This window comes from Sardina pilchardus, chromosome 2 (genome assembly GCF_963854185.1).
Source record: "Sardina pilchardus chromosome 2, fSarPil1.1, whole genome shotgun sequence".
Lineage (NCBI taxonomy): Eukaryota > Metazoa > Chordata > Actinopteri > Clupeiformes > Clupeidae > Sardina > Sardina pilchardus.
In genome coordinates this window covers 16,785,002-16,799,084 of record NC_084995.1, presented here as the reverse complement: position 1 = coordinate 16,799,084, position 14,083 = coordinate 16,785,002, and the positions used below count along the sequence as shown (strand labels likewise).

At 39.5% G+C, this 14,083-nt stretch overlaps 1 long non-coding RNA gene across 1 annotated transcript; it reads right to left on the bottom strand.

The window, feature by feature from the left end:
• Nucleotides 1-2,424: 2,424 nt before the first annotated feature.
• LOC134101062 (uncharacterized) lies at nt 2,425-4,612 on the bottom strand. The gene is made up of 4 exons (XR_009941343.1): nt 4,548-4,612; nt 3,590-3,663; nt 3,331-3,466; nt 2,425-3,059 (listed from the first exon to the last, which is right to left on the bottom strand). It is a non-coding gene; the product is annotated as an uncharacterized LOC134101062 (long non-coding RNA).
• Nucleotides 4,613-14,083: the final 9,471 nt, after the last annotated feature.

Genomic DNA, 14,083 nt, shown 5'->3' with positions numbered 1-14,083 from the left:
AAAAAACTTAATGACAACAACAACTAAATTTAAATCTTTATACATGCCTTAACATGACATGACATTCATAATTAATTCTTTATATTTAAAGTTGCCAATCTTTAGAGTATTGGTAAGCGTTAATGAGGACTCTGACAGTGAGCATGATAGACGTGTCACAAAAACGTCAATTGCTGTCTTTGGGATCATAAATCTCAGTAGTGCAAGTGCTTTTTCCACTACTTAGAATATAAAATCACTGCCAACATCTAACTTTAGCAAGTGGAGCACATAATGGTAAATATAGTTTGGAGCAGTTGAGCTCTATAGAGGCTCAATGTTCTTCTGAGGTGAAAGTTGTGGGTCTTTCCATTGAACGCTCAGTGAAAGTTTTGATCATGGTTGTGGCAAACATGAATAATTTTTTATAGATAGATAGATACGGTAGATAAATAGATAGATAGATACAGATAGATTGTTCAATGTCCCCACTGATTACTCCATGTTCAACAGCAAATAATGTGGGCATAGAACCACATATATTGCACATTATATATACATATATATTTGTGTGTGTGTGTGTGTGTGTGTGTGTGTGTGTGTGTGTGTGTGTGTGTACTGTATGCATGTATACTATATCCCCAACTCCACCCAATTCAAACATATCACATCAGAACACACTGAAGAAATAGTGGACAACAGATGAATCTGTCTACCTGATTTTGTATGTGTGTCTATATACATCCTTTTCATGGTCTACACATATGGCTGCATAAGAGCCTGATGTAGCCAGACTCAGTAGTGTCAATCGACCCATCCTAGGAGGTGGTGCCCACTGGCCTTGCACCCTGCGTCCAACTGCAGTAATTACCAAAGGAGAGTGCGGAGAGTGGTCACGCATGAGCAAACTGGCTTATGCCATAATGAGCCACCAGTCGGGGGAGGCCGCTGTGGGGATGGGTCCGGGCAGTGCCACATGCGGGGGGGAGCGGGGCTCCAGAGAGAGAGGGCGGCAGCGGGCACGGTTCAGCGGGCAAGCAGCGGTGGCGACGTGTAAACTAGGCTGAGGGTTAAAGGGGAGGCCGCGTCCCTGCGGTGTCAGACAGCGGAGAGCACAGCTGGTGAGACATGTCCTGTACACAGACACAGACGGACACACACGGACACACACGCACACGGACAGATGGACAAGTGAACACTAGCGCGCACACACACACACACACACACAATGACACAGTATTCACACATACACACACACACACACACACACACACACACACACACACACACACACACACACACACACACACACACACACAATGTACAGGTACACACACACTGATGCCTTGTAGGAGGGGATGTTCCAGTGATTTCTGTTGTCCACGTGTTATTGTTGGACATGCTCAGGTACTGTAAGGCTTGATCACTCCTGATCAAGGGGCGCACACATCCCTGTGGAGCCATGTTTCCGCAAGGTTTGTCCAGGAAACTCATAAACGGCCAAACTATCTCTGTCCAGCCATCCGAGAATGAACCTCTTGTCATGAAACCACAAAAGTAGCCAGGCAGAAACGAGTGTTGTGGTGAAAGCAGGACTTTTCCTTAAGTTTCTGTGAGTTTGTTCTTCTCATCCTTCAAATGGCATGTTTTTCAAAGTGTGGAGAAATCTTGCTTTACTTAAAGAAAACCAGAATAATTCTTTGATGTATATGTTTTAAGCTGTGAGTTTATGGTTTAATTACATAGAGATTACCTGTACAACATTGTGTATCTTCCAGGTCGGGGGGTAAAATAGATTCACAGATGTTTTGACACAGATGTATTTACTTGGGATTGCCATAGATAGGGTCAGGTGTTCCAGGATTATACCACGCATGATCATTTACAGCCTTCCATTTTGACTAACAGTGACAACAATGTTATCAATGAAGTCACTGTTGCTCCTGTTAAACTGCAGCCTGCCATTAACCACATCTTCCTGTGATGCACTGTAAAAAATTTACTGTGAAATTTACAGTAACTTACTGGCAACAATTGGCCAGTAAGTTACTGTGAATACCTTTTACAGTAAAGGTACTGTATTTCCATTTACAGTATTTATATATTCACTGTAAAATGAAAAACAATTACATACTGTGATTTCAGTTGTATTTACAGTAACTTACTGGCCAATTGTTGCCAGTAAGTTACTGTGAAAACCTTTTACAGTAAAGGCACTGTATTTCCATTTACAGTAACTTACTGGCCAATTGTTGCCAGTAAGTTACTGTGAAAACCTTTTACAGTAAAGGCACTGTATTTCCATTTACAGTAACTTACTGGCCAATTGTTGCCAGTAAGTTACTGTGAATACATTTTACAGTAAAGGCACTGTATTTCCATTTACAGTAACTTACTGGCCAATTGTTGCCAGTAAGTTACTGTGAATACTTTTTACAGTAAAGGTCCCGCATTTCCATTTACAGTATTTTATATATTCACTGTAAAATGAAAAACAACTGATTTTAAATTAAGATTTTTTTTTTTTAGTTGTATTTACAGTATTGGTTGTTTCCCTGTAGAAGCTGGGTCAGTTAAATACTGTGAATTCAATTGAACTTACATTAGCCATCATTAATAGAATAACTCATATTCTAAAATATTTCAGTTAACTGCAGACAATAAAACAATTTTAACTTTTGTTATTTATTTAAGACATTTCAAATGTATGACTGAAGTGGATGTTGACAGACAACAGTAGACATGGTTTGAACACATGATTTGACACAGATAAGGGGGTTAAAAGCGCAGTGTGTGTAAGTGCAGTATGGCAAGTCTATGTAATGTAGTATAAGGAGTTGTGTGTGTACAGGATGCGGAGCAAAGAAACTCATCCCCAGTCTGTTTTGTGGGTGTTCCCTCAGTCTGCCACGTGGGAACAGAGATGTCTGCTTGACCTCAGTGGTTTAAACAGTCCGTGGTCAGAGCGTGAAATGTCTTTTGAAATACTTTTGGGCTGTTGTTGTACTCTTCTGGTATAGGTATCCTGCAGGGTAGGGAGAGGTGCTCTGATGGTACCTTTCGCAGTAAATGTCAAGTGTCTGAAAAAGAGAAAGAAAGCATACATTACAATTGACCCCGTTCACGAATATACAGTAATTAATGCAAACTACTCCGGTTGTGTGACAAATAAAAGCAAACCCACACTAGTCAGGTGCAATAGATAGAAGTAATGCAGATGTGTACAATACACCACCATAGCAAAGTTTGGGAGTTCACTTTGATATGTCCAGTGTTTTTTTTTTTTTTTTTAAAGGGACATTTCGAAGTGACCCTACACTTCTGAACAGAAGTATGTCTGTGATATCATACCTAATCTCATCGTTGCCTGCGGCAGCTCTGCCTTCATGCGTACACCACTTTTCTGATGCCTAACATACTGTAGGCCATCTCCCATCTGACTTGTAATAGCAGCCTCTGGCTCCAGGCTGGGACTTCTGGATGGCTCCTAAAAAGAATAAACAGCAATTGCAATATAATTTGTTAATAAACAGCAATTGCCATACAAAACAAATCATAGCTTTAAAAAATAAGCAAGGCAATCAGATGTAGAAATAGAAATGATAATTACCTTGCCATGAGGCACCCTTGCCACCCTTGTCACCATCTATGTTACTTCTTGATATCAGTTTATTTATGAGGGCTCTGTCAATAAAAATAAGATTGAACAAAATGATGCATGCTGTACAACAAATTGAATTTGTTACAACAATGGTAAACATCGCTAAATTGCAAAATTTAAAGGAATATTTCGGTATTTTACACTTTAAGCCCGTTTTCTGTATTGCCTAGCATGAAAACGAGTCAACGACACCGAAATCTCGACGATTGAGCCCATTTGTGTAATTTGTCAGCTTTAGAATGGAGCTCTTAATGGCTTTAACATTGCTCGCTTTGTGCATGGTCTATTCTGTCCTTAAAACGCCCCTAAACGTTCGTTTTAAAAAATGTCCAGCTCACTGAGTGGTTACTGGTCTTCAACGATCTTCTATAGCAAGTTTAGCAGCGAAATACAGCTTCTGTCATCTGTTATCAGGGATTTCCGAAATCCCAGAAGTACTTTTTCAACCGTGTGTGCCTAATATAACACAACAGAATTTGAGTTTCACTGCGAAACTTGCTATAGAAGATCGTTGAAGACCAGTAACCACTCGGTGAGCTGCACATTTTTTAAAACGAACGTTTAGGGGTGTTTTAAGGACAGAATAGTCCATGCACAAAGCGAGCCATACAGAGCTCTATTCTAAAGCTGACAAATTCCACAAACAGGCTCAATCGTCGAAATGTCGGTGTCTAACACTCGTTTTCATGCTAGGCAATACAGAAAACGGGCTCAAAGTGTAAAATACCGAACTATTCCTTTAAGACTGTTTTAGTAACTACAATAATCATGTTTACTTTCTGGATTAATGTATTACACAGCACATATGACAAACAAATTAGAGCATGCTCAATAACATACCCCATAGCCCCCCCCCCCCCCCCCCCAAAAAAAAAAAAAAAAAAGCATTCAAAACACAAACACTTACACCATGTTGAGGCCAGCAGCCATGGCTAACATCATCAGGGTAGTGCCATCAGGTAGTGCCATCAGATATAACATTAAATGCTATATGCGTGTGTCTCTATCTGGTGAGTGAACTCACTTGCGGGCTTGGAACTTCTTCCTTATGGAAGTGACACACATTTGGAACATTCCAAAATGCACACAGCCTAAGTGTCTCTGACACAGCGTTCTCAGGGCAGCAGTCCTCACACCACCTACAAACAGAGGGAACAGAAAGACATTAATTAATACATTGCAAAACACACAGAACATGAAAAGACCATCACTGAAGCACTACTACACTCACATGCATCTTAAATAAACACATGCCTCAATGTAAGTCACCAAACATTGGGCAAATAAAGGCTATAACATGAATACCATTTAGCCAAACACTACCCTTCACAAACTAAAGATCCCTTTACTTATCGGCATGATATTTCTGGTAATTGAAATTCCCCAAATGCTCCCCTTTCACATCCACTATATGACGGATCTATGAGCATGACTATGCAAAACTACAGTTCCTAAATTAGGGGTGAGATAACTTACACATCAGCCTACTTCATTAATTTGTTTTACTGGTCCTCTTTCCAGTTATAGCAACACTACATATTATGCATCAGCACTACATGTATGAAGTTTAATGTTAACTACCCATGCCCCATGAAGTTCGCAAAGTAATGTTACTAACTAACTGCTAACGTTAACAACTTTCACCTGTGTCTGTCTGTCTGTAGCTAACTTCAGCCTTCAGCCTGCATGGTAACAGCCACTTTAAGCTAAGCTACTTGCATCTGATATTTCATTCAAACTAAAACTCTACATTCATAACGACATATCAGACTGAATTATTGCTAGATATGATATTGACTATCATTCGAAAAATCCCACATGATGGTTAAGTTAGTAACTGGAAAAGTTAACATTAACAGCTAACATCGCTAACGCTAGCGACGTTAGCAGCTAGCTTGCTAGTTCTAGCTATCGATATGTGCTATGCTATGATTCTAACAGGACAATAATGGCTTTGGTTAACATTTCATTGTGAAAACAATACATTTCTAATAAATTACCGTTTTCAATTGGCATACAAAAGTACTGTAATTCTTACCTTGAATATGATGTTTGTACAGAGTTGAAGATTGCAGTCAGATTCATGACTGAAAAGTGACGGTTGATGGTTGAAGTGAAGTGAAGTCACTCTGGCTTGAGTTGAAAAGTCAGGGGTGGGGGATGGGAATTACTGCGTGTGCGCATGCGCTTATCAAGAGGCGATAAGCAGCCGTTAAAAACCAAACAATCGTGGAAAATGATTAGGCTGAAATGTGTTATGCTCGCTCAATAGTGTGATCAAAGTCTTAATTCTTGACATCAAATTGACTTTCTCAACCGTCTCTGTATGTCATTATGAGTTAAAAGAAAGATAAGATTAAAAAAAGGGAAAACACAGTAGTTTACTTAACTATTTACAGTAGCCTATGGCTATATTGTGATTTGTTTACAGTAGTGCTTTGACTACTGTAATTTCTACGGTAACACTTAACTACTGTAATTGTAGTTTACAGTAGAGGTACCGCATTTCCATTTACAGTATTTTATGTATTCACTGTGAAATGAAAACCAATTAAATACTGTGATTTCAGTAGTTTTACAGTAACTTACTGCCAAATTGTTGCCAGTAAGTTACTGTGAATACTTTTTACAGTAAAGGTACCGCATTTCCATTTACAGTATTTTATGCATTCACTGTAAAATGAAAACCAATTAAATACTGTGATTTCAGTAGTATTTACAGTAACTTACTGGCCAATTGTTGAAAAGAAAAAATACAGTAGTTTACTTTACTATTTACAGTACTATAGTGGCTATACTGTGTTTGTTTTACAGTAGTGCTTTGACTACTGTAATATCTACGGTAACACTTAGACTACTGTAATTGTAGGGGTGTTACTGTATATTTTACAACATTCTACTGTAAAAAGCATATACAGTAGTGCTACTGTGAAATTTCCTGTAAATAACTGTGAATTTCACAGCCATTTTTTACAGTGTGATGATGATGTATGACATGGTAACAGGATTTTGCGGGCAATCAATTCAGTAACAATGTACATAACACATATTGGCACCATAATCTTTGGCTTTACCTTATGAGTCAACTAGCACCTTGAAATCCAATATCTTTATATTAGTGATATACATTACACAGTGCATGCAGCATTCAGTGCGATACATTATGAGTGTTTGTCTTTCGGATTTTGATACTGTTATTGTAAGCTGAGAATGGCCGAATTGATTATAAACAATGTCATTGTGTGGGCTGCACTGATGTGTTCCCCCGCTCTCCCTTGTGTACTGAACGTTAGTGCTTAATGGCTTCCTTGTGGGAAATCCAGGTGGGTGCCACACATTGGTGGTTGGTTATTGAGGTTCCCCTTTCCCTGTTGAAGGGTTTTGGGTGCCTTGAAAAGCATTATATGAAATGCAATGTGTTGTTGCTGTTGTTGTTGTAAATGTAGACAGGTGAAATTTCATTATGCTATATACTGTAAGACCTATTTGGATCAAATGATCTGTAAACTATATATGTGAATGACAAGTCAAAATATGTCTGTCTGGCAATTTACTGTACATTAAAAACACATAGAAATGTCTGAGGCCTGTGTAACCTGTGGTTTTCATGGAAAGACGTCTATTGTTCTTTAAGTGTGCAACTATAAGTTCGAATATAAGTTTCTGAGATTTGATGGAAGTTGCATCAGTGACTTTTTAAAAAAAGTTTTGATGCACAGGGCCCGTATTCACAAAGAATTTTAAGACTAAAAGTATAGCTCCTAACTGGAGAAACTCCAAAAAATAATGGGCGTGTCACTCCTAACTTTAGGACTCCTACATTTTCTCATTAAAAGTATCATTCACAAAGCATTTTAAGCCTAAAAGTAGCTCCTATAAGTCTAGGACAGCATAAAAGAAGTCGAGAGGACTCCTAACTCAAAATTGTTTCTCCTCTTTGCAAAGGCTACGTGCTTTCATAGGCCTACAGATTCATTGAAAACATGTTGCAAAGATACTGCTCCAGTCCGTGTTTCATATGCTCTAGGCTATTTGCTTTACTCTTTATTAATTTATAGGCTATGCCCATTTATTCATCATCTTCCATCCTTCATATAGTCCGACATAGCGCACGCATTCTCACCAGCTAAGACTTGACACCTGTCACTCAACTCGTCATTGTAGGTTTTTGCCATCATTCCCGTGTTACAATCAGCAGTCAATCAAGGTGGTCACTTTCATCAAGCTTGTGCATGAGTATTGACGTCAACCATAGCAATGAATACTCACTTTTAGTTTAGGAGTTGTCGTTTCTCCTAACTAAAAGTAGGTCTGAAAGGCTTTGTGAATAACTTTTAGGAGAAAACTCCTAGCTAAAATATTGTAGTTTTTATCTTTTTATTTTATCTTTGTGAATACGGGCCCAGGTTTATAGATTATAGGCTTAGTTGGCTTTTTTGTACTTGAACTCCCTTGTGGTGAGGGCTGCACTATGGTTATATCTCTTCCTCACTGTTGAATTTGAAGAGAGGTTTATTTGTTACAAAATTGACTGAAAAGAATGTCTGTCAAAGAGTGTTGACTTGAAAGATTTGGAGGTATTGTAATTCTGTTGAATGCATTCTTGAGTTTGTATATTTTTCGCTGTCTACAGTAGGTGTATATCAAAAGATGTCTGCCTAACAGTCACTATCAAAGTTAACACAGCTGGCATAAATCGCTTTGTAAAACTGCCACGGCACTCAAATGTATCTGATCAATACACATAATTAATGGATGAAATAGTTCATACTGTTTGATTCCTAATAGGGAGGTGATCGAAATGGCACCTCAATAGCCTAGGGGCATTTCTCTCTCTCTCTGAATGACCTCTGTATCATCAGACCAGGAGCAGGCTGGCAGCTGTATACAGCCAACCTCATGTATTCAAATCAGATCTCCACCCGGAAAGATTACAACCCCTCCCCCTCCCCCTCCTCCTCTGTCTCTCATGATGACACAAAAGGGCTCTGCCTGCGTTGCCCAGCACTTGACAGCCAGCGATCATCTTATTGATGGTGTCTGTCCGTCAGGTAAATTAGCAAACTACGCAGGCAGTACAAGCTGCTGGAGGAGGCTGGAATGTCTGTAGTGCAACAAACACATTTAAAGCAGCACACAGCACTTTGTTATCTCCGTGGCACAGGCCAAAAAGACAAATTAGCAGAGAGACACATGGGGGAGTCTGCAAATGCGACATTATTTATCTCATTTAAATAATCTCTGACAGTCCTTGCTTCTTTGGACAGTGCCCAATGCATTCTCATCTTTGGCCATGAAAGTGGGGAACGATAGAAGGTATAGAGGAAAACAAAACCGAGTTAGCTGTTTCATCTGAGCCAAGTGAGTTTGCTGGTGTTTGTGCTCTGATCAGGGTTTGTTTTGCCAGATCTCATCCATGTCGATGCTTGTTAACTAAAAGGAATATCTGTATCAAAGCGTGGAGTTGGCATATTGAACATTGCCTTAGGGGACAAGCCGCCAGTCTTGTTATTATACATGAACAGAGTGGTTAGCTTGATGAGGCTCGATGAGATTTTACACTGTGTCAGAATATTTCTCTTCATTGTCATTGTGCTGTATATGCATGTATTGGCGGGGAATTCACTGGCTAATTGGAACTGGATTATGGTCTCATTACACGCATATGCATAAGCACAATGGTCGACATTCAGGTCAGATTTTTTTTTCCCTTCATGCCAAAAGGCAGCATCCACCCACATGGTTACTATAGTATCGTTTTTATGTAAGTTTCTCATTTAATGAAATGTTTACTCTAACCATGCCTATGTGCTATGAGAATGTCCCTTCATTCTTCTCTGTCCCGGAAGCCTCCCTCTGTGAGAATTAGTGAGAAGTTTGTTCGTTATAAGTTATCTGATGGTGCTGCTGACCCATGGGGGGAAATCAACATAAATATGGCCTAGGCCTTAAGAGTATGTACTGTATGTGGGCTCGTTGATTTGCATTTTGTTTGGGTAATGCTACACCGATATGGAGAATAAAGCTGCAGTCTCACACCAGTTGTCTTGGATTAATTTGGTCCACATTATGCAATGCAATGCATCCATGGTCACTGAGGCCACCAAAGCCCATTGTAGGCATGTGGCGCACAAAACCACCATGGAGATTGTATCAGATCAATTGGGTAATTAAAGTTGTGATCTCAATCTAATCTGTGGAGCTTGATAATGGTGTTATCAGTTAGAAGGGCCTTCAGACCCCAGCAACATCAGTCAAATCAACAATAAGCAGGAAGGAATGACTCAACTTTAGAAAAGGTTATCAGTCACATGAACCACCTGGAATGTGTGTGTGTGTGTGTGTGTGTGTGTGTGTGTGTGTGTGTGTGTGTGTGTGTGTGTGTGTGTGCGCGCGTGTGTGTGTGAGAGAGTTTGCATATTTATACTCAGTTCGATTTTTGTCCCATGTCCCCGGTGCTGTCTCACACATGTAGCCTATAGTATCTTGTGGTGAGCAGTAATGTAGCTAATTGACACCAATAAGCTACAGGTAGGCCTAAGCTTTGCTTGGTTTAACACACCGCTTAAATGAATAACACATCTGAGTAGAAAATGACATAAATCTCACTTTGTAAATAATCAATATGCCGCATGTCTTATTCATTCACAAACATAACAACCAGATAAAGACTCTGTAAAGCTTTGTAAATCATGATAGACTGCTATGATTATGTTAACCCTGCACTCGAACTAAGCAATATTTCTCACCAATGTTTAACTTAAATTAAGTATATTGTGACATTCTACATGATTTATATAGATAGACAGATACATAGATAGATAGACAGACAGATAGATTGTGCAAAATAACTGATACATACTGTATAGGCTACATAGGCGTACATTGTGCTTCGCGCGTCACCAAAGTTCTAAACGTCCACCTCACCATTATTTCCATCGAACAGGTCACCTCGTCGGCCGTTATCCCTTAGCCTACATGAAGTTAGCCTTTTAATGAGGAGAAACAGCAGGATTTGAACAAACAAGAAGCACACAGTTGTGAATTACTTCCTGTCAGCTGTACACTATAGGCCAGGTCCAATTTGGTGATGACGAGGTATGTCTAGCCAAAGTCTTTTTAAAGCAAGTCACGTCACTCGGCAGCCATATTGGCCATGGGGTCGGGCAGCGACTTTGACCGGAACAAGACCAGGCTCTATCTAAATGAATGGGGAGAGAGCTGGATGTCCATGTTCCGAGGTGTAAGAGACATAAAAATCACATGTTTGAAATCGCGATGAAAATCTGACTAAAATCGCTGAAAAGGTTTGGTGGTTTTGTATCAAATTAACGCTTAAAAAGCCTTTTTCTTACTGGTAATTTTGGACTGCGCATGCTCTATTCTTCACGACGCAGCTTTCAAAAAGCGTGACCGCCAAGGATCGGCCAAATGATTGGAGCAACGGCACTGGAAGAGGCGGGACATGTCCAACCATAGCCAACCGGTGTAAACAACCGCCATCTTTCGCGTTACGAAGTTACCCCATGCTTTTCAATGGGCGATTTTTCCAGTGCAGTGTCTCCTCATATATAAGTGTCTCTGGTCTAGCCTACATAAAAATATAAAGCATAACATGTTTAGGCCTATTTGCAGCACAACATACATGCAGGCTATGAATTTCTTAAATGTGCCTACAAAAAAATATTAACGAATGTATGAAATATGTATTTGAATGTGCCATGCCAAACATTTATTTAATTTCCATGGTCTGTATTTGAATTATTCTCTGCAAGTTTACTAGTTATGAAGTGTAAGTTGACCTTTAAACCAGAAACTGGAAGGAGAGGGAGGAAGAAGAAAGAAGATGGAAGTTAGCAGACGGCTAGACTGAATTTGCTGCAGAATAATGTAGCCTAGGCCTACGTTTTCATGGTTAGCTTAATCTCTGGGACATTGGAGTTTAGATGAGTGAAGTTATCGTATACATAACTAGGCATAAAAGTCACGTTAATTTTCAGTCAAGTGGCGAAGCCATGCCTGCTCGCCCTCTTAGCAACGTCGTTGACAGTGCATTTTGGATTTTGCAAGCGGAGTTGCTCAAACAATGCTGTAGGCTACGTTTGGACTACAGTAAGTGCATTTAGTAGGGGGGATTATCAACAAAAAAGGGCCTAATCGTTACGCGTCGGATAGAAGCACCAAAATTGGTACAGACACTCTTTATGATGTATCTCATCATATCAGAAGGGGTGCCCCAGATTTCTGGTTCATTAAGGTCATTTTTTAAGGGAAAATCCAAGATGGCTGCCAGAAACGGCCTTAGGATAATAAAACATTGCATAGTGTGGGCATCTTGATTTATTCTGCTACTTTATAATTTCACATTTAATATATAGAGATGGTTAACAAATAATATATGCAAGATAACCCATGTAAACAATCTTACATGTCTATTATACAACTTTAAAGTGGAAAAAACAGGCTTTAAACGGTCAGAATGGCATGACTCCCCCAGTGAATCCTCACCTGAGTAGTTAATTATTCATTTATGCATAACATTAATATTCTTAAAAACTTTTGGAAGAATCACTTAATCATTTTCAAAAGACAGCTTATTGTTTAATTGTCCACATGAGCAGAGATCTAGCCCTAAATAGGAACACAACTCATGTTATGCTAGCGTTAGCATTAGCATTAGCCAATGTAGACCCACCAGCTGAGTTGAGTTAAAGCTGGGCAAACAAAGGTATTCCTAGGCTAATTGTGTCCCCGTGATCACTTGGGGTCTTTTTTTGCGTATTTGTGCCCTTTGGATCTTCCTGGGGGGTATTGTCGTATTCTTTTGGGAATAATGTTATAGGAACTATGAAATTTAGATTTGTACTACAGTAATGGTTGCCAGCTACTAAGGTGTGTAAAATGTACATTGAGTAAGGCTGTGTCTCATTACACTTACTTCCGTCAGTACACTGCTAATGTGCACTGACCACTTACTGCTGTAGTGCTCACTTTTGATGGTTAGTACTGTCCCAAAAGGGGCCTTCCCCAAACTTCCCACAAAGGTGGGAGCATGAAACATTCTAAAATCTCTTGGTTAAATGCTGAAGCATTCAAAGTTCCTTTCACTTGAACTAAGGGACCAAGCCCTGTGCACCAGCGCACAAAGCAAGGTCCATAAAGGCATTGATGACAGAGATTGGTGTGGATGAACTTGACTGGCCTGCACAGGGTCCTGACCTCAACCCAATAGAACACCTTTGGGATGAATTAGATGGACTGAGGGGCAGTCTACTCATCCAACATCAGTGTGTGACCTCACAAATGTGCTAATTGGAGAATTAGGCTGACTGCCATTGTTAATAAATTGTCGCGAAAAGGGACTCCTTGCTTCCCAGATGACAACAACAACGATGGAACTATGATTCTCTTCTGAACCTTCAGGTAACTAACATGCCATGTTTTATTTTGCTCATACGAGTACAGAGGTCGTATAGTTTCTGGTCACAGTGAACACAAGCTACAGGTCTGCCAGAAGGGTACATTTTAGTTTATTAAGCTGGCTACGGTACATTTGTATTTAGCTGTTTCATATGCTATTTGAATCATGCCACTGTTAGTTCTATAAAATGTGTAGAGCACTAGGCCTACTGTAGGTGCTTAAAGAGGTGTAACTTAAAGATTATTTAAGTTTGGTGATACTATTCCATTCGTTATTCATTTTCATTAGAACTAGGTTTAACATTAGCCTATCATTTATTTGATGTCATATAATTAGTGTGTGTGCTTGCTGAAAGCAGAAACCTAGTTCTTAATGTTTGGCCAACTCCTGCTCCTTTTGAAATATCAGCATAGGCTACAGTTCCTTTTTTCTATGAAGTAATTCACAATGAACTTTTTTTTCCAGCAGGCTATATTTAATGTCATGCAAATAGGCTACAACCGCACGTATTACAAGTTAAAAGTCATGTCCTTGAAATGGATTAAAATCGCTGGGAAATATGTTGTGTAAACAACAACCTGTGTAGACTAAAGGCATGTGATCAGCGTTAACTGCAGCCTACAAATTTAGAGGGTATAACAATTTATTTCCAATTATTACCTGTTCCTAGAGCAAGGCTATTTAACTTCATTACCACGTGGGCCAGACAGGGAAACCACTGGGTCTTCACAGACCATCCAAAGTATGCTGTTACACCTATTGTGGCTATAAGAAAGATGCATGAGTATCCAGCTACGTACATTTAATAAGTTCAGATTCACAAACAACGTGGTGGACATTCCTTTATTTTGAGATGGATCAATAAGCTCTCAAAACAATTTCAAACAGGATGAAATAGCATTCACACCCAACTTCTGTCATAGCTCATATTTTCAAAAGAAATCAGTGAAACAGTATCCTGACAAACAATAAGCAGCATTGTAATGCCTCAATCAAGTGATAAGCCAACCATCACTATCATC